Genomic DNA, 21,774 nt, shown 5'->3' on the forward strand with positions numbered 1-21,774 from the left:
TTCCAGAAACTTCTGGAGACTTCCAGAGCCTTCCAGACATCCCTGCTCAGCAACAGGCATGTGAGTGAAATGTCTTAAACTCTTCAGGACAACTGCCACTGAATACCAACTCGCGATACCCATCAATGCCCCGTGGAACAGAAGAATGGGTCAAGTGAGCCCTGCCCAAATTCCTGACCCACAAAATCATTGTGATAAATAATAAAATGATGGTTAAGTTGCTAAAATGTGAGGTAATCCAGTATATAACTGATAATTGAAACACAGTCCAAGAGAAAGAACAACGGATGTAGAAATCCTGAAGCAGGTACGAGCCTTGGAATGTTCAAGGGACTAAAATACGGCTGCTGTGGCTAGGGCTTTAGAAAGACAGAGGTAAGCAGAAGGTGAATTTGGAGGGCTGAGCAGGGGCAGATGTCATGGAGCCTGGCAAGCCACGAAGTGTGGGAGGCCATTGAAGTTTCCATAGATGAGTGCTATGTCTGGATTTTGAAAGGCCTGGCTGCAGTAGGGTAAGAGTGGACAAGGTGCAACCATTTCAGGAAGCTGTTGCAATTGGAGGTATTTCCTGACTGGAAATTTAGCCCAACGTGTCGAAAGTCACCTTGTAACACTGTCATCAACTTCTTTTTTTTTTTTTTTTGTAGGTCTTTTTTTTTTTTATTGTTTTATTATTCATATGTGCATACAAGGCTTGGGTCATTTCTCCCCCCTGCCCCCACCCCCTCCCTTACCACCCTGTCATCAACTTCTTGAACGTTGTTCCAGTTCATGCAACTGGTCTTCTGTCTTGTTTCTGTAACTTAGTCTTCAGTTGGCATTGAGTTCCCCCAATGGGTAACTTTATCTTCCTTCTCACGGCCCCAGGTTAATGAGGACAGCAAGGAGGGGACTCCTTCCTCATGCTGGCTGCTTATGTGTAGAAATTCCACTGACAAAAACCTCCAGGAGCAGAAGATAACTTTTGGGGGAACAAAAACCATGTTGCACTCACCTGGCTCTGCCCCCTACCCTCACTGTCTTCTTTAAGGCCAGCCTGCCCACAGATATAGCTGAGCCCTGCTCTGTGTTCTCACATGGCCTGAAGTAGACCTGTCCCCAGGGAAGAGGCCAGGGTGCTGCTGTGACTAGAGGCCAAGTCTACCTTTTTCTGGGGTTCCGCATCAGGATACTAAATGGAAGGGTTATGTACCATGAAAACAATTGAAATAAAACCAAACCACATATCACAAACAAGCTGGAGCTGGCTGGCTTGAGACAAAAGGAGCCAGCACTGACCAGAGGTGACCAGGCTGCCTGCCTGAACAAAGGGAGCAACAGGTTTTTATTGATTCTGAGGAGTGGGCTAATTTAATAATTGTCCATTACTCATACAAGGTTTCAAAAGATGTTTTCCCTTCTTGTGCATTCTGGCCTTGTACTTGGTGGGATGATGGACCATCAACTCCATTCAGGAACTGCTGAGTTACTCCATTGCTGGTGTCATGGTCTTAGAGCAAGGTACTGGCCTTGTGGTTTGGTTTCCAGTAGGTGCTGAAGTTGCTGAGAAAGCACAAGAGCAGGAGAGAACAAACACATATTTGCTCCACTGGGCAATAGGCCAAGTTCACCCAGTATTATAGTCTTGGACAGAACATCCCTCAAATGACCATCATTTGTACATGAAGAGCTGAATAGTCTGACTCAAAGATTGAGGCAGCAAATGGGACAGACACAATATGAAGACAGAGATGCCAAGCCTTTCATTCCATTTTCATCATCCATAAGATAGCCATGGGCTCCCACAAAGAGTCAATGTTTTTAGCAAAAGTGGTCTGCAAAGTGACCTAGGCAACTGTTGTCATAACCCACACATCAAGGTGTTACCTGTAGCAAAACTAGTGGACAACTAATAATGTATGCTGTAGTTGAAAGGGGCTCCTAGTCTGTAAACACTGTGAACTTGCATTTTCTGACAAAGTTGCTGAGAGAAAACCAAGATGGAGGCAGAAGAAAACACACATCATGCGTTTAACAGGCAACAGTTTGAGGAACCAGAGTTTACTTGCCATTTTCTGCCTTGTGGTGATTCCTCCCTATTTCCCCTTCACCTACAGACATTTTTGGGGGAGGGGGTGGTATTGGGGCTTGAACTTAGGGCCTCGTGCTTGCTAGGCAGGCACTCTACCAGTTGAGCCACTCCCCCAGCCACCTACAGACTTCTTAATTCTATAACCACATCCTAGCACATCACTATTATCAACAAGAAAGATGATCCTTTGGTCTGATTTCTGTCTCTCAACTGCATTGAAACTCCGGTGGATCTGTGGGAGGGGACACTATTTATTGGGAACCTGAGTCCCTAACACCTGAGCTCCTGCATCAATAACCTGGTAATCAGGGTCCTGCTTAGATCATGATTGTTTCCAGAATTACCTTCCTTCTACCTCTCTTTTGGTGATCACTCAGTCACCCGGCTGGATTTTCACATATTTCCTGCTCCTAGGTGTTTTCCACTGTCCTGACTCCTGCTGTGTCCGTGTCTGTTGCTCATTCCGGCTGGATTCACCAGTAGAGCTGCCTGCTTCACAATGTCTCACTCTGGACCTGGGCCTTGGACTCCCTTCCACCAACACCAGCTGGCCAGCCCCTTCAGGCCTACCCCATGGGGACTCCATAGGTGTGCTCATTCATGTGACTGAGTCACTTCCATTGGCCAAACCCGCAGCCTAGTGTGCTATGAGCGCTCATCCTGCAACACAGGAGGGAGAGGACCACACCGTGCTTTGGGTTGTGGAGTGCTGCTGGGCTGACGGTGTGTCCTTTGGCTCTTTTCTTAATTTCTCTGTGCCTCAGTTGCCTTGTGTATAAAATGGATATAGTGATCAAAATATCTACTTCCTATTTCTGTGAGAATTGAAATAAGATCTGTCAATACTCAGCTCCATGCCCAGAGTGTAATAAGGACTTAACAGATGGCTGCTTCTTTCCTGCACATCCAGAGTCAGTTTGGAACAGAACAGGAGAGCAAGATGGCAGGAGATAGAGGAGGTGAAAAGCCACTCAAACTGGTAGAGTGGCTCAAGTGGTAGAGCACCTGCCTAGCAAGTGTGAGGCCCTGAGTTCAAACCCTGGTACTGCAAAAAAAAATTAAAAATAAAAATAAGTCACTCAAGAGTACAAATGTCACATGGGACCAGAGAGCAGCTCAGGAGCTGTGGCTTATCACAGCTTTGTGATCAGGACATTGTAGGTACTGAATAAATGGTTGCTGACTAATTTCAATAAGCACATCAGTGATGAGGCATGGCTAGGGAGAGTCACCTCACAAGACCTCCAGGGATGGAACGCTGACCAGAGACGAGGGTTTTATGCTCCTTTCCTTTCCCTCTTCCCTTTGTGGCCATCAAGGGCAGACCCACGATCTGGTCTCTGACCCTCAGATCACCGTAGCCCTGCATTCCAGAGGAGGGCTGGTGTCCCCAAGATGCTACCCCCATGCTGTGGACACTGCTGCTTTCCTGGAGAGCTAGGTGGGCACTGTAGTGAGAAACCATGGAGACATGCCAGGCCTGCTTATTCAGAGCTGTGCTGTTTCCAACAAGCAGTGTGGCAGTGAGAGATAAGGGCGGAATGTGAGTGACTATTGTGTGTCACTCTGTGCTACAAGAAGGGCTTTCTGCAGAGTCCTTTGTAAGACCAGGTGGCAGTGATTATCCTGAACTCAGAATGGGTGAACAATTCAGCTCTTCCTTCCTCACTAACTCCAGTTTTCCTTGAATCTTCCTTTCATCCAACAATGGCCTTTGCTTGGTGTCCACAGAAGTGTAAATGTCTGAACATTTTACAAGGTTCAGAGGAAAAGGTGTCAGGTGGGTTTCTCACCTCTACTGCTAGTCCACTGCTCTGGGTTCTGAACAAGTCATTCCACTGCCTGTGCCTCTGTTTCCTTTTCTTGGAACCCAAATTCATAATGTCCCTTACACTCCCTTTGTCCCAGTGATGCTGGGAGTGGCCTCAGAAGCCAGCTGGAGCATCTGCCCTGGGGCCCACCGTGGAGAAATTGACACTGTTGTTAATCACAGGCCCTGCCTGTCTCTTCATCTGGGTTATTACCCTCTGACTGCTGCTGCATTTAGCCTTGACCTCCATACAGTCCAAGGTGACAAGGTGTCCTGCACGCAGGATATGTTCATTACACTTTGTTATCTCTCTTCACGGGGAATATTCACCTCCAATTTGGGAGCAGCTTGGTGGTCTCCACACCATCCGCTGATGCTTCCTCCAGCTCCAGATCAGAGTGTTTCTTCTTTCCTCCCCCCCTACCCCACTGCCTCCCTGCTTCAGCCTCCTCAACCCTGGTGCCTCTCTTACTGTAATCTGAAGTTTCACTGGCAATGAAAGAGGCCCAGAGCTGAGGCTACACAAGACACTCCCCTTCAAACACTGCCAGTGGTGTCAGGGCAGGGAGTCACCGAACACAGGTCACATTTGGAAGTCAGGGCACTGAATCAGGTGCTGGCCAGGCACAGAATCTGGAGATCTGTTTTCCCGGAAGTTACTAGTAGAACCACAGTATGGATGGGTGGATGCAGGGGAAATGCAGTGGTTCACACCTGTAATCCCAGCTGCTCAGGGATTGGGAGGATTGCAGTTCCAGGTCAGACCAGGCAAAAAAGACTCCATATCAAAAACAGCTGGACATGCTGGGATGCCTCTAATTCCAGCTACGAGGGAGGCAGAGGTAGTAGGATCAAAGTCTGAAGCCCTAGGCAAAAACTTGAAACACTACCTGAAAAATACCTAACTGCAAGGTCCTAAATTCAAACCCCAATACCATAAAAATAAAAAAAAAATTTAAAAACAAACACAGGAATAAGCTAGGAGCAGTTAGAGGATCTGCTCTTCTACCATGGTCAAGGATGGAAAGTAAGCCCACTGGAGGAAACTCTGTACCCGCCATTGGGACCCAAATCTGAGTTGGAGCTTTCTCTTCCCTGGGGTCTCACAGATGACCCAATGGGCCTCCATCATGCTGTGTCAGTTCATCTTTGTGAAGATTAATTCTTCTGCATGTCACTAAGCAACTTGATAGCTAAGCTTCTTCAAGAGGTTTCTTTTTTGCTTCATAAACTTTGAAAAGATTCAGAAGGGGATTTCCAAGATGGCGGCTAGAGGGAGGAAGCAGAAAGCATGCCTCCTAAAGTGAAATCTTGGAGAGATGCTGGAGACACACCTTGCAGGCAAGGCCACCGAGAAGAGGCAAAACTTTGACCCCTCCACACCTCCAGCCTGCGCAGAGCATCTCCACTTCACGTTAAACGGAGAAACCAGGAGGGCTCCAGGGCCGCCAGTTGCCCGCCCCCAGATGGCTTGGGAAGACGCAGACCACAAGGTGAGCTAAGTGGTATGCAGTACTTCCACAGACAAGCCTGGGCCAGATCAGCATAGCCCCCTGGACAGACCGACCTCCACCCGGGAAAAAAAGAGAAACTGAGTAATCATCAATAAGAACAATAAAGACACGTAGCAAAGAGGGTGGGGCACCCTGAGTGCCGAAGGGAGGGAGTGGAATTCTTCTCAGAACTGTAAATAAACAAGCCGGGCCTGGCCAGAGAGGGCGGGAGCAGGGGCACATGCCCAGCAACCAGGAGCAGGAAAGCTTGTGAGAGTGGTGGAGGGAGGAAAACTCCACAGGAGAGAGGGGAAGACCCACTTCCCACGTGAGCTGTAAACAAACACGCAGGCCTGAGAAAGTGGTTGCAGTGTCACCTCCCCCAGTGTGCTTGGAAACAGGAAGGCTTGTAGCAGTGGCTCGTGCACAGGAGAACTCTGAGTAAACAAAGCCTGCAGGGCCAGGTGAGTGCTAAGCTCACCCCAGAGATCTGCATAAATAACGCCTCCAGCAACAGCAGGCTGACAGCAGCGGGCAGACCAGCCACAGATACCATTCACAGACCTGTCTCCAGACTCTTTTTCTTCTCTCTCCCTATCTTTGATGAGAAAACAACCAAAATACACCTGCATGCTGAAAAACCTACTGAAACTGTATTGCATTTGAAGTTGGGACACTTGTGGGGTTTTTTTTCTTGTTTTGTGTGGTTTTGTTCTATTTTATGTTACCCTTTGATGAGACAACTACAGAACAACATCTGAGGCACCATATCCAGGACTGGAGGCTGAAGGACAAACACCAAAATTATTAAGACTGAAACTGCATTGCATTTGAACTTGGAGGGTTGTTTTTTATTATTATTTTTTTAATATATATATTTTTTTCTTTCATTTACTTATTTATTATTTTTATTCTTACCTTTATTCTTTTTATTTTTTATTTTCAACCCTCTCTCTGTCTCTCTAATGCCTTTTCAGCTTACGGTTGATTAGTACACTGTCTCTCCCTGTTTATATCTTTGAAACTTTTTTTGTTTGTTTCCTTGTTTTGTTTTGTTTTTTCTCTACTTGATTATTGGTTTTTCCCTTTTCCTTTAACTTCTTTGCTTTCCATCCCCTCTCACCCTTCCATTCTAAATATCACTAGTGTTATTATTACAAGCCAGAAAATACTTAACTGCACACAGTCCAGGGACAGTAACAACACCAAGAGCAATGACAGGAAGACAGAAAAAACAGGGAAACCAGTTTCCCCACAGCAAAAAATTAGTACAGGAACCAGAGGGAAATGAAGAAAACAGATACTCAGACCCAGACTCCAACAAAATGAGGATAAACTATGCCAAAGGACCCAATGAAGCCCACAAGAACAATCTAAAAGAAGAAATACTACAGGTACTCAATGAGAATTTATAGAGATTATACTGGATATGGTCAACCAAAATGTACAGGAGACACTCAAGAAATTCCAAGACAACAAAAATAGAGAATTTGAAAAAGCAAAAGAAGAAATAAAGGAAACCATAGAAGCACTGTATAAACACCAAAGTGAAACAAAGAACACGATTAATAAAGAGATAAATGAACTCAGGACAAAAATAGACAACATTAAAGAGGAAACCACCCAGGGTATGGAAAACCTCAGAAAAAAGAACGAAACAGAATTGCAAAACAAAACAAAAGGCCAATCCAGCAGAATAGAACAAACAGAAGACAGAATCTCAGAACTCGAAGATGAAATGGTAATTAAAGTAAAAACTAAAGAACTATTAGTTAAACAACTCAAGACCTGTGAAAAGAAAATGCAAGAACTCACCGACTCCATCAAAAGACCAAACTTGAGAATCATGGGCATCGAAGAAGAAGAGGTGCAAGCTAAGGGAATGCATAATATATTCAACAAAATAATAACAGAAAATTTCCCAGATCTGGAGAAATCTATTCCCATACAGTTGCAAGAGGCCTCCAGAACACCAAACAGACCAGATCAAAATAGAACTACCCCATGGCATATCATCATTAAAACAACAAGTTCAGAAACTAAGGAAAGAATATTGAAGGCTGTAAGAGAGAAAAAACAAATAACATACAAAGGTAAACCCATCAAAATCACAGCAGACTTCTCAACAGAAACATTAAAAGCAAGAAGGGCTTGGGGAGAGATCGTCCAGGCACTGAATGAAAATAACTTCAACCCCAGGATACCCTACCCAGCAAAACTATCATTCAAAATAGATGGAGCAATAAAAGTCTTCCATGATAAGCAGAAAGTAAAACAATATGTGACCACAAAGCCACCACTATAAAAGATTCTGCAAGGGATTCTGCACACAGAAAGTGAAAACCAACTTAACCATGAAAAGACAAGCAGCACCAAACCACAGGAAAAGAAAAAGCAAGACAGTAGAGAGTAAGCTCAACTTAGGTGCACACAATCAAACCTTCAAACAACTAAGACAACTAAATGACAGGAATCACACATACCTATCAGTACTAACACTTAATGTTAACGGACTTAATTCACCCATCAAAAGGCACCGCTTGACAAAATGGATTAAAAAGGAAGATCCAACAATTTGTTGCTTACAGGAGACCCATCTCACTGACAGAAATAAGCATAGGCTTAGGATGAAAGGCTGGAAGAAGATTTACCAAGCCAATGGCCCTGAAAACAGGCAGGAGTAGCAATACTTATCTCTGACAAAGTAGACTTCAAACCTACATTGATCAAACGAGATAAAGAAGGACATTCCATACTAATAAAAGGGGAAATAGACCAAAAGGAAATAACAATTATCAACCTATATGCACCCAATGTCAATGCACCCAATTTCATCAAACATACCCTGAAAGACCTAAAAGCATATATTAACTCCAACACAGTAGTTGTGGGAGATTTTAACACCCTGTTATCATCAATAGATAGGTCATCCAAACAAAAAATCAATAAAGAAATCCAAGATCTAAAATATACAATAGATCAAATGGACCTACTTGATGTCTACAGAACATTTCATCCAACTTCTACACAATATACATTCTTCTCAGCAGCCCATGGAACCTTCTCCAAAATAGATCATATGCTAGGGCACAAAGCAAGTCTCAGCAAATATAAGAAAATAGAAATTATACCGTGCATACTATCTGATCACAATGCAGTAAAAGTAGAACTCAACAACAAAAGTAAAGACAAAAACCATGCAAACAGCTGGAAACTAAATAACTCATTAATTAATGAACAATGGGTCATTGATGAAATAAAAGAGGAAATTAAAAAGTTCATGGAAGTCAATGAAAATGAAAACACAACATACCGGAACCTATGGAACACAGCAAAGGCAGTCCTGAGAGGACAGTTTATAGCCATGAGTGCATATATTAAAGAGACTGAAAGATCCCAAATCAATGACCTAATGATACATCTCAAACTCCTAGAAAAACAAGAACAAGCAAATCCCAAATCAAATAGGAGAGAAATAATAAAAATAAGAGCTGAAATCAATGAAATAGAAACCAAAAAAACCATACAAAGAATTAATGAAACAAAAAGTTGGTTCTTTGAAAAAATAAACAAGATCGACAGACCCCTGGCAAACCTGACTAAAATGAGGAGAGAAAAAACCCAAATTAGTAGAATCAGGAATGCAAAAGGGGAGATAACAACAAACACCATGGAATTCCAGGAAATCATCAGAGACTACTTTGAGAACCTATATTCAAATAAATTTGAAAATCTTAAAGAAATGGACAGATTTCTAGATACATATGATCATCCAAAACTGAACCAAGAGGAAATTAATCACCTGAATAGACCTATAACACAAAATGAAATTGAAGCAGCAATCAAGAGTCTCCCCAAAAAGAAAAGTCCAGGACCTGATGGATTCTCTGCTGAATTCTATCAGACCTTTAAAGAAGAACTGATACCAACCCTCCTTAAACTGTTCCACGAAATAGAAAGGGAAGGAAAACTGCCTAACACATTTTATGAAGACAGTATTACACTTACCCCAAAACCAGGCAAAGACACCTCCAAAAAGGAGAGCTACAGGCCAATCTCCTTAGTGAACATTGACACAAAAATCCTCAACAAAATAATGGCAAACCGACTTCAGCAACACATCAAAAAGATCATTCACCATGACCAAGTAGGCTTCATCCCAGGAATGCAGGGGTGGTTCAACATACGAAAATCAATAAATGTAATAAACCACATTAACAGAAGCAAAGACAAAAACCACTTGATCATCTCAATAGATGCAGAAAAAGCCTTTGATAGGATCCAACATCATTTCATGATAAAAGCTCTAAGAAAACTAGGAATAGAAGGAAAGTTCCTCAACATTATAAAAGCCATATATGACAAACCTATAGCCAGCATTACACTTACCGAAGAAAAACTGAAACCATTCCCTCTAAAATCAGGAACTAGACAAGGATGCCCACTATCTCCACTCCTATTCAACATAGTACTGGAATTCCTAGCCAGAGCAATTAGGCAAGAAGAAGGAATAAAAGGAATACAAATAGGTAAAGAAACTGTCAAAATATCCCTATTTGCAGATGACATGATCCTATACCTTAAAGACCCAAAAAACTGTACTCAGAAGCTCCTAGACACCATCAATAGCTACAGCAAGGTAGCAGGATATAAAATCAACATAGAAAAATCATTAGCATTTCTATACACTAATAATGAACAAATCGAAAAAGAATATATGAAAACAATTCCATTTACAATAGCCTCAAAAAAAATCAAATACCTAGGTGTAAACCTAACAAAAGATGTGAACGACTTCTACAAGGAAAACTATACACTTCTGAAGAAAGAGATTGAGGAAGACTATAGAAAGTGGAGCGATCTCCCATGCTCATGGATTGGTAGAATCAACATAGTAAAAATGTCGATACTCCCCAAAGTAATCTACATGTTTAATGCAATTCCCATCAAAATTCCAATGACATTCACTAAAGAGATTGAAAAATGTACCGTGAAATTTATATGGAAACACAAGAGGCCACGAATAGCCAATGCAATACTCAGTCAAAAGAACAATGCTGGAGGTATCACAATACCTGACTTCAAACTATATTACAAACCAATAACAATAAAAACAGCATGGTACTGGCACAAAAACAGACATGAAGACCAGTGGAACAGAATAGAGGACCCAGATATGAAGCCACACAACTATAACCAACTTGTCTTTGACAAAGGAGCTAAAAATATACAATGGAGAAATAGCAGCCTCTTCAACAAAAACTGCTGGGAAAACTGGTTAGCAGTCTGCAAAAAACTGAAACTAGATCCATGTATATCACCCTATACCAATATTAACTCAAAAGGGATCAAGGATCTTAATATCAGACCCCAAGCTCTAAAGTTGATACAGGAAAAAGTAGGAAATACTCTGGAAGTTAGTAGGTATAGGTAAGAACTTTCTCAATGAAACCCCAGCAGCACAGCAACTAAGAGATAGCATAGATAAATGGGACCTCATAAAACTAAAAAGCTTCTGTTCATCAAGAGAAATGGTCTCTAAACTGAAGAGAACACCCACAGAGTGGGAGAAAATATTTGCCAGCTATACATCAGACAAAGGACTGATAACCAGAATATATAGGGAACTTAAAAAACTAAATTCTCCCAAAACTAATGAACCAATAAAGAAATGGGCAAAAGAACTAAACAGAACTTTCTCAAAAGAAGAAATTCAAATGGCTAAAAAAACACATGAAAAAATGCTCACCATCTCTAGCAATAAAGGAAATGCAAATTAAAACCACATTAAGATTCCACCTCACCCCTGTTAGAATAGCCATCATCAGCAACACCACCACCAACAGGTGTTGGCGAGGATGTGGGGAAAAAGGAACCCTCTTACACTGTTGGTGGGAATGTAAACTAGTACAACCACTCTGGAAAAAAATTTGGAGGCTACTTAAAAAGCTAGACATCGATCTACCATTTGATCCAGCTATACCACTCTTGGGGATATACCCAAAAGAGTGTGACACAGGTTACTCCAGAGGCACCTGCACACCCATGTTTATTGCGGCACTATTCACAATAGCCAAGTTATGGAAACAGCCAAGATGCCCCACCACTGATGAATGGATTAAGAAAATGTGGTATCTATACACCATGGAATTTTATGCAGCCATGAAGAAGAATGAATGTTATCATTTGCTGGTAAATGGATGGAATTGGAGAACATCATTCTGAGTGAGGTTAGCCTGGCCCAAAAGACCAAAAATCATATGTTCTCCCTCATATGTAGACATTAGATCAAGGGCAAACACAATAAGGTGATTGGACTTTGAGCACATGATAAAAGTGAGAGCACACAAGGGAGGGGTGAGGATAGGTAAGACACCTAAAAAACTAGCTAGCATTTGTTGCCCTTAACACAGAGAAACTAAAATAGATACCTTAAAAGCAACTGAGGCCAATAGGAAAAGGGGAGCAGGAACTAGAGAAAAGGTGAGATCAAAAAGAATTAACCTAGAAGGTAACACCCATGCACAGGAAATCAATGTGAGTCAATTCCCTGTATAGCTATCCTTATCTCAACCAGCAAAAACCCCTGTTCCTTCCTATTATGGCTTATACTCTCTCTTCAACAAAATTAGAAATAAGGGCAAAATAGTTTCTGCTGGGTATTGAGGGGGTGGAGGGGAGAGGGAGGGGGCGGAGTGGGTGGTAAGGGAGGGGGTGGGGGAAGGGGGGAGAAATGACCCAAGCCTTATATGCACACGTGAATAATAAAACAATAAAAATTAAAAAAAATAAAAAAGGTATAAGGAAGAAAAAAAGAAGAAAAAGAAAAGATTCAGAAAGCCAAAGGGAAGAAAAAATGCACAGAATCTCACCACCAGATACAACGCCATAGGGGGTTCTTTCTGCGGAGTGCATTTTTCACACCACTAAGATTCTGCAGGGCTGCGGTTTGAATATGCCCCCACACACACACACAGCGTCCTTGTACAGGCAATCCCCAAAGCAACAGTGTCAGGAGGTGGGAACTTTGACAGGGGCTTAGGGTTTAAAGGTTCAGGCCCCGGTTCTGGATGGGTCTATGCCAGTGATGAAAGGCCTGAGGCTGCAAGTTCAATGGCTCTCCCGTGCTATCTTGCCCTTTCACCTTCTGCAGCGGGAGGGTGCAGCAAGAAGCCCCTTCCACAAGCCATCTTCCATCTTGGATTTCCAGAAGTGTGGGTCAAATCAGTTTCTCTTCATTATCAGTTGCCCAGTGTGAGGTATTCTGCTGTACATGCATGAAACACACTAAGACACGGAGCACATATACTTACTTAGACGTCTTAAATTTTAAACATCACTTTGCTCACTATAAAATGTTTGAAAGCTAGGCATATTTCTATAAATCCCAGCTACTCAGGAGGAAGAGATCAGGAGGATCACAGCTCGAGGCCAACCCAGGCAAAAAGTGAGACTCCCATCTACTTTTGGTTGCACTAGGATTTGAACTGAAGGCCTCACACTTGCTAGGCAGGCACTCCACCACTTGAACCACTCCTTCAGCCCTGAGAACCCAACAAGACAGGCATGATGGCTTATGCCTATAATCCTGGCTACTGAGAGGCATAGGTAGAAGGACCGCAATCCAAGGCTGCTCCAGAGAAAGAACACAAGACTATACCTGAAAAATAACTAAATCAAAAAGGGCAAAGTGGTAGACTGCCTGCCTAGCAAGCATGAGTCCCTGAGTTCAAACCTCATTACCCCTCCCACAAAAAGAAGCTTGAAAGCTTTTACAATGCAAAGAAAATAGACACCATTGCACTCTGTCCCTAGAGTTAATCAATGTCCACATTTCAGTTTATTTCCTTAAAACCTATTTCAATAATTAACAAATCGTGCTTTTAACTGGTTGGGAAAGGAAGATTCACGAATCCTCGATGACCAATACAAATAAGAGCTAACGGTGGAGGAAGTACAGCCGTGAGTCCACTTACTGTCTCTTGGTATGGGATTACAAAGTCAATCTTTTTTTTTTTTTAAACCAGATCTCATTTATTAATAATGACATACATTGATTTTATTATGCAACACTGTGCTGAATATTCTTTGCATCATTTCTTATAATCCTCATAATAACCCTGTGAGGTGGGTTCTTTTTTTTTGTTTTTGTTTTTTGTTTTATTATTCATATGTGCATACAAGGCTTGGATCATTTCTCCCCCCTTCCCCCACCCCCTCCCTTACCACCCACTCTGCCCCCTCCCTCTCCCCCCCACCCCCCCAATACCCAGCAGAAACTATTTTGCCCTTATCTCTAATTTTGTTGAAGAGAGAGTATAAGCCATAATAGGAAGGAACAAGGGTTTTTGCTGGTTGAGATAAGGATAGCTATACAGAGCATTGACTCACATTGATTTCCTGTGCGTGGGTGTTACCTTCTAGGTTAATTCTTTTTGATCTCACCTTTTCTCTAGTTCCTGCTCCCCTTTTCCTATTGGCCTCAGTTGCTTTTAAGGTATCTGCTTTAGTTTCTCTGTGTTAAGGGCAACAAATGCTAGCTAATTTTTTAGGTGTCTTACCTATCCTCACCCCTCCCTTGTGTGCTCTCGCTTTTATCATGTGCTCAAAGTCCAATCCCCTTGTTGTGTTTGCCCTTGATCTAATGTCCACATATGAGGGAGAACATACGATTTTTGGTCTTTTGGGCCAGGCTAACCTCACTCAGAATGATGTTCTCCAATTCCATCCATTTACCAGCGAATGATAACATTCATTCTTCTTCATGGCTGCATAAAATTCCGTGGTGTATATATACCACATTTTCTTGATCCATTCGTCAGTGGTGGGGCATCTTGGCTGTTTCCATAACTTGGCTATTGTGAATAGTGCCGCAATAAACATGGATGTGCAGGTGCCTCTGGAGTAACAGTCTTTTGGGTATATCCCCAAGAGTGGTATTGCTGGATCAAATGGTAGATCGATGTCTAGCTTTTTAAGTAGCCTCCAAATTTTTTTCCAGAGTGGTTGTACTAGTCTACATTCCCACCAACAGTGTAAGAGGGTTCCTTTTTCCCCACATCCTCGCCAACACCTGTTGTTGGTGGTGTTGCTGATGATGGCTATTCTAACAGGGGTGAGGTAGAATCTTAGCGTGGTTTTAATTTGCATTTCCTTACAAAGTCAATCTTACTTTCTTCCTTTGACTTGTCCAAAGTTTCCAAATCTTCCATAAGTATTAATTTAATAATAAGAAAAGGCACAAAAAATTATTGAAGGAACAGATGTCCAAGTTTACACATGTTATTCAGAACTGTGTTTTCCTCACCCTGAAGGCCTTTTTGTCTTTTCACCCTTTGACAAGAGTGTGGCAGGTCTGAGGCTTGCTGGGTGGGGTTGTGAGTACAGGGAGGGAGGGGACCCACCATGTAGAGATCCTGCACCCTGAGGAATCTGAAGGGCTCCATGTCCTCTAGCATACACAGGACTTGAGGGGTTAATGCTGCCTTCACAGCCACCCCAAGACAGAGCCAGATCACAGGGTAGATTGGCAAAGGGGAGCAGTGAGGCCATCTCAGGGGCAGAGGGAAGGGCTGGGAGGGAAAGAAGCATTTTGATGCCTGGGCAGAATGGACTCTGCAGGGGCCTGTGATTGGCCAGAGGGAAAAGTAGATAACTAGTTTATATCTCTGGGCCCCAGCTTTTCATATAAAATAATAAGCCTGGTCACTAAATCGACTAACATTGTTAAGGAAAGGAGACCAAAAGACCACTGGGTGGCATATTCATTTGTGAAAAACAAAACAAACATCAAATTATATGAATTAAAATGAAAATGAATAACTCCCATAATACGAGTTCTTTTTTTTTTCAACAGCTAGACTATTTTTAGAGAAATTTTAGGCTCGCAGCAAGATTGGGCAGCAAGAACAGGGGTTTCCCGTGTTCCCCTGGCCTCACATGTACCATCTCCCCCATCACTGTCTCCTGGCTGAGAGGTACATGTGCTGCCATCCATGAACCTACAGTGACACGTGATCACCTGTGGTCCACTGCTGGCGTCAGGAATCACTCTAGGTGTTGCACACTCCATGAGTGTAGACAGAGTGTAATGAGATGAGTGTACCATTATTGTGTCATAGCATCTTCTGCCCTAAAAATCCCCTGTGCTCCCCCTACTCATTAACTGCAAAAACCCATCACTCAAGTTCCTAGATGATGGATGTGTCTATGACCTTGGTCTACACAGCTCTATCTCTAGGGCGTGGGGAAAATGCCCTTTTTCCCCCCTAGTTATGATATCCTAGAGAAACAAGCATGCAAAAATGAAGCCATTTTTAGCCAGAATATGTTAGATCAGTTACTTTCCTTTTTTTTTTTTTGGCAGCCCTTAGGTCTGAACTCAGGGCTTCACGCTTGCAAAGCAGGTTCTCTAATACTTGAGCTACATTTCCAGACCAATTTTCTCAGGTTATTTGAGAGATGGTCTTGAGAACTATTTGCTCAGACTGGTCTTGAGCCTTGATCCTCCTGATGTCAGCCTCCCAAGTAGCTCACCCTGAGCCAGCAGCGCCTGGCTAGTTATTATTTTAAGTGATCATAACAACAGAATCATCATTTGTCATCACCAGTGACCTTGCATTGACAGGTCATCATCACCCAAAGCCCAAGCTGACATTAACCACGGGCAGTGAGGCTTCAGGGACAGAATACCATCCTGCTGTCACTGCCACCCACAGCAGCCTCGGGAGATGTTTCACCTTTCTTTGGTTGACTCACCTCTTGAGTTTTGATCCAGGATGAGAGTTAAGAGCTTTCCCCCTTATTTGCAGAGAGTGGGAGGCTGAGTGGAGCGGTCCATGCATTTACTTTTCAGATGCTTGCCTTGGGTTTGTTCATCGGAGAACCTCTTACCACATTCAGACCTGAGGCTGCCTGTCAGGACTCGTGTGCACTGATTCGAATACCTTGGTCTTACTCTGTGTTTTTGCAAAAAACAAACAATCAAACAAAAAAATTACCATTCCAACTGCTATTAGGAACGCATTCACACCAGTGAATACATCAAGAGGCTCTGAGCTCAGGTGATGGGATGGAGCTGCTCCCATCTTGTCACCCTCTCCGGGAGGTGACCCTTCATGGTGTCCACATGAGAGTCGCCTGAGCACCTAGGGGCACTGACAACTTGGATCTAAGATAAACACAATTTTTTTTTTTACATTTAAAGCATTTTTATAGTAAGTGGATAATGGTTATAGTAATAAAACTTTATTTAATGCTGATGGAGGGCGCGACCTGCAGTAATAGCTATACATCTATACTATAATATCTACAGTATGGAGAACAATTCAGAAAAAATTTCACAGAAAAAAATGCTAATGCATATTAAGGGCTATTTTTAAAAAGTATTAGCACTGTATTCTAGTGAATTTCCTTCTTAATATAGATTTTTAAGACTATGTACTCCAAATTGACCAGCAATTCATCTTTGCTCACTAGTCCATCAACTCCACATGCAATTACTTTTCTTCATTTTTTATATAAACTAAAATTGAAGACACCCTCCACACCTAACAGGTGGTGAGCCTGGAATGATTCGTGTAAACCAGGGTCTCAATGGCTAACAGAGGTCGGCCAGCTGATGACGCACACTCCACCTTCTTGCTTGGATGAGAGGTCTGAGCCTGGGTGTGTGACAAGGAAATCGTGGATATTTCTCGCATGCGATCTCAGTATTGACTTACGCTGCTGTACACATTCGCTGCGTGGTGGAAAGAGGAACTCTAACTTTTGACTGATGTGATTCAGTGAGGTTGTCTTTTTCCTACTAGGAGACATGCTAATGAGTTCATTTGTTGTTATGTAATTGATGCATTAAATGGCTTTATCTTAGTCAGAAATTCTTAGTGCATTTTTATATAGGTGTGTATGAATACTTCATTTTAAATTTTCTTTTGATGGTACTGGGGTTTGAACTCAAGGCCCTCCTGTACTTGCTATGCAGACATTCTACCACTTGAATCCTTTTTGCTTTAGTTAATAGGGTCTCACATTTTCACCTGGAGTAGGACCCTACTCCCAAGTAGCTGGAATGACAGGCTCAAGCCACCACTGTGCCCAGTTTTTTATTGATTGAAATGGAGTCTTGCTAACTTTTTGCCTGGGCTGGCCTCAAACTCTGATCCTCCCAATCTCTGCTTCCCAAGTAGCTAAGATTACAGGAGTGAGCCACCATGTCCTGGCTTGTATCTTAATTTTCAGGATAATACTAAGTGAGGTTTGGGATGGCCAAGAAAGCACTGTTATTTTTCCTACTTAAATGGATAAATCTCCCATGTTCTAAACTATTGTTACTCAGCACAATTTCTGGGAAGAATTGGGCTTAGATATCAAGGGATGGCTGTATTCGATGAGAAACTGGGAACCTCATGAACTCTTCCTGGCCAGATGGCATTTCCCATTCCTTCTTGAACTGTTCTTCCCCTTTGTCCCTTCATAGCCATTGTAGGTTGCCATCTAATCATCTGTAATATCTTGAAACTCTGGGGCCACATTACTGTCCACTTGGCTGATCATTGTGACCAATTTTCCTTCCTGTTGGGGGTGTCTACAGGCTGAGCATGATAGTCCAAAGACTGCATAATAAAGACTGAAATAAAGCAAAGATGGAACTCATGCACGTAGGAAGGAGAACGCAGCCCTTACACTCCCTGAGCACCAGCTTCTCCCCTCTCTGTGTCTCTCCCCACCCCACACACAGGTTCTACATGCTACAGACAGCAGCATAAGGACTAAATAATGTTAGAGAAACCCATCCATGCACCAGTGTTGCAAGTCCTCAAAGCCCTGCAGGAAGGAAGGTTGCTGGTTATCACAGGTCAGTGGTAACTGCAAGGATCCTTATTATTTCCTCATCAAAATAGAATTCCTGACATCACCACTGGCAGAAATGTCCTCTAAAGAATGGAAATCACAGTAATCCAACATCTGATTTTTTAAATTTCTTCTTCTAACATTTGATTTATTTTTAATTAAATATTTGAGTTTATGGCTGGCAGAGTGACTCAAGTGGTACAGTGCCTGCCTAGCAAGAGTGAGACCCTGAGTTCAAACCTCAGTACCACCAAAAATAAAAAGTTCAGGTTTAGACCAAAACTGGGAACAGATTTTTTTTAATCCCTTTTTCTTCCAAAATCCTATCTTCTTTCTTATTTTTGAAAAACCAGGGGTGCAATAAAGTATATTAGCTTTCAAGCCCGGAAGTGAATAACTACTGCCTGGGGACTGGATCTTCCACTCACTGTACATCCTGAAAGTTTAAAATAGTTTTTACATTTTTAAGTGGCTGGGAGGAATCAAAAGACTTTGGGACATATGCAAGTAATATAAAATTCAAATCTCAGTGTCTATAAATAAAGTTTTATTGGAACACAGCCATGCTCAGGCCTTCATATATTGTCCATGGCTGTTTTGTGCTACATGGTCAAAGGGAGTATTTGTAATAGAGATCCTGTGATCCAGACAACCTAGAGTATTGCCCTCTGGTCCTTTTCAAAAACAGTTTGCTAACTCCTATATCAGCCCGTTAGAATAAGTAACAGCAAAAATTAAAATGTATTAATAGATACACGTGAGCCAAGTAACTGCATGCCACAGAGCATAAACAATCTTAAAGCAAGAATCAGAGGAATAATCGCCCTGTCTTGATTTTATTTACCTATAAAGAAGCTTAGCAATGTGTGGCCAAAGTCAATGAGTCAAAGTCTTAGAGAAGTCAGGAGAAATGGCACACGTGGTGTAGCGATTTGAAAAACATATCCCCTATATTCAGAGGTGCTGGAAAAGATTACTTCTTTGTTTTCTATGTCTGTTAGCCTGATTTTCCTTGAAGTAGAAAAGGGAAGAGGTCCAAGAGGAACAGGGTACAATTGTGTCAGCTACATAGATCTCACCTGTTCCTTTAGCCTGCCTTCACTGGGTGACATTGGTCTCTTTCTGATAAAATCATCTTTCAAGATTTCTGCCCTCTCCCATCCTCATTTATGCTTCAGTTAGTGGAGGGAAAAGCTTACCACAGGCAAAGAGGTGTCTAGCTGTGGGTGGACACTCATGCAAGAGTGGTAGACAGGGTCTCCTCTGTCTGATGTCACTGGTAAAGCAAGTGCTCTGAATCTTGACAATGTCCTCTTTCACCCCTGACCTGGCTGTCCATCCTCTGCCATGGGGGTCCCAGCTGCCTAGAGTGGCCTCATAGCAGGTGTTCTGGCTCTCAGCTCAGTTACCTTCTATACTCCACCAGTAAAACTTCTGTGCCGCACAGGCACCCAGAAACAGATGGTGTCATCTCTAACACCTTTATTCAGCCCTCTCTACTACCAGGATGGCACCATATTAGATGCAGTAATCACAGGAACTTGACATTGCCCTAGCCTATACCTGGAAAAGCAAGGAACAAAGTCACTGCCTGGGATTCTCCCCAAACTACCTGGACATTTCTAGCACTGCCCTGTTTCAGGGGAAGGAACCAGGACCCAGATACCTGATTATTTTACCTCTCAACTTCCTCTTGCAATGCAGAAGCACCTCCCTTATGAAACAATCCAATTCTCTACCTGTAGGGAGTTTTCATGAGCTCCAGTCCTACCTACCTAACTGGGGGCGATGCAAGATGCAGAAAGGACAAATGATAGAAGACAAAGCTGGGGCCAGGTGTGCTGGGCGCTCAGATGGAGACACACAACAGCCCCATTTCTTCTTTTCTCTATCTTTTACTTCATTTCTTTTCTTTATTCTTTAAGCCTCACTTCTAAAGTCTTTCTTCTTTTCTGTTCTTTAAAGTGTCTTGCCTTAGACTCACACTGTCCCGTGTTTTCTTTAGTCTCTCTTAAAGTCTTGGCCCTCAGATTTGCACTGTCCCATGTTCTCTCTTAAAGTCTCCATCCTTAGACTTGCACTGTAAACAAGGAGGTGGAGCAACAGTTCTTGAGGAGGAGCATGAGGATGTAACAAGAGAAACCTGTCTTCCTACTTCTTTCTCTGAACATAAACAAGTTAGGAAAAGCAGCCGTGTTGCATGTGCAGCTGGGACTGTGCCAAACTCAGCCTGTAGATCATTGTGCTTATGTCAAGTTCTCACAGGCATCTCACAATCCACTCCACACATCTACCCAGGGTGTACGTAACTAAATGGCAGATCTAACGCCTCTTGTATAAAAGGAGCTTTGAAACTTCAGAAAATAAACATTTTCTGTCTGTATAAAGCTGAATTTTGAAACTATTACTTCAATACAGAATCAACAAAGTCAGCTTAGAAAATCAAAACTGATCAATGACCTTTTTATTCCAGGGACTCTCCACCCTCACCCCCCCTGCAGTTTATGGCCTAGCCTTAATGTGGATGGCCACAGAGGTACATGATTTATGGAGCTATGAAAAACACGTCACTTTAATATTTCAACATATTATTCCTGTCACCCTTACTAAGTGAAAATCTTTGTACACATTTCATTCTTTAAAATAATTATATTGCACCTTAGCAGAACTCTCTGGATTCTGTGTTGTATTAATTTGGTCAGGTTGCTTTAACAAAACACCAGAAATATGTTTGCTCCCAGTTCTGGAGGCTAAGAGTCTAAGGTCAAGTGGGAGCAGGGCAGGTTTCCCCTGAGGCTGCTCTCCTTGGAGGAGTTGCTGGTGGTTCCTTCTCCCTGTAGCTTCCTGTGACCTTACTTCTGTGCGTGTGCATCCCTGACACCTGCGTCCACATTTCCTTCTCTTATAAATGGTCTGATTGGACTAGGGCCTACCCTAATGGCCTCATTTGAATTTAATCACCTCTTTAAAGACCCCCATCTCCAAATACAGCAACATCCTAAGAAACTGAAGGGTAGGACATCAACCCATGGATTTTCTAGGGCAGGAGGAACACAATTCAGCCAAAACGCAGGTTAAATATCACACAGTTGATGGTCATCTGCAGGTTTCCATTGCATTCTCTCTATACCTGTGTCCAAATGCCCTCACAGACGAACATTAGGGCTCAGCCTAATGAGTTTACTTTAACTTGATTACTACTGGGAAGATGACATAGGGTCACGTTCGAGGAGGTTTGGACTCTGACGTATCTTTTGTTGGGGAGGGAGCCACAATTCTGCCCACAACAGTGGGTCAAAGAGTGCACGGTGGTATCTAAAACCTCTGTTTCCTCAGAGTCAAAACAAAAACAAAAAGACAACCCTCTCTTCCACATACCCAGCCCTATTTGTGGTAGTGGGACAGAATTTAGAAGCCTAGCTCTTGTCCCCCCAGTGCTGCCAGGAGGTGAGCAATGGTGACCAGGAGCAAAGGAGAGTTTCCCACGGAGTAGCTGGGGCCACCAAGGAAGCAGTCATGGCTGGAACTGATGAGCCCCCCAATGTTTT

The 21,774-nt window shown here is 42.7% G+C and overlaps 1 long non-coding RNA gene across 1 annotated transcript in view; it reads right to left on the minus strand.

Moving 5' to 3' along the window:
• Positions 1-748: 748 nt before the first annotated feature.
• LOC141416467 (uncharacterized) overlaps positions 749-21,774 on the minus strand; it is a 43,060-nt gene continuing 22,034 nt past the window's right edge. Inside the window, exons 2-3 of the long non-coding RNA XR_012441191.1 lie at positions 16,133-16,332; positions 749-1,542 (exon numbers count right to left, since the gene is read on the minus strand). This is a non-coding gene — a long non-coding RNA (uncharacterized lncRNA). The remainder of the gene's footprint in view (positions 1,543-16,132; positions 16,333-21,774) is intronic.

The sequence above is a fragment of the Castor canadensis genome, chromosome 14 (assembly GCF_047511655.1).
Source record: "Castor canadensis chromosome 14, mCasCan1.hap1v2, whole genome shotgun sequence".
Lineage (NCBI taxonomy): Eukaryota > Metazoa > Chordata > Mammalia > Rodentia > Castoridae > Castor > Castor canadensis.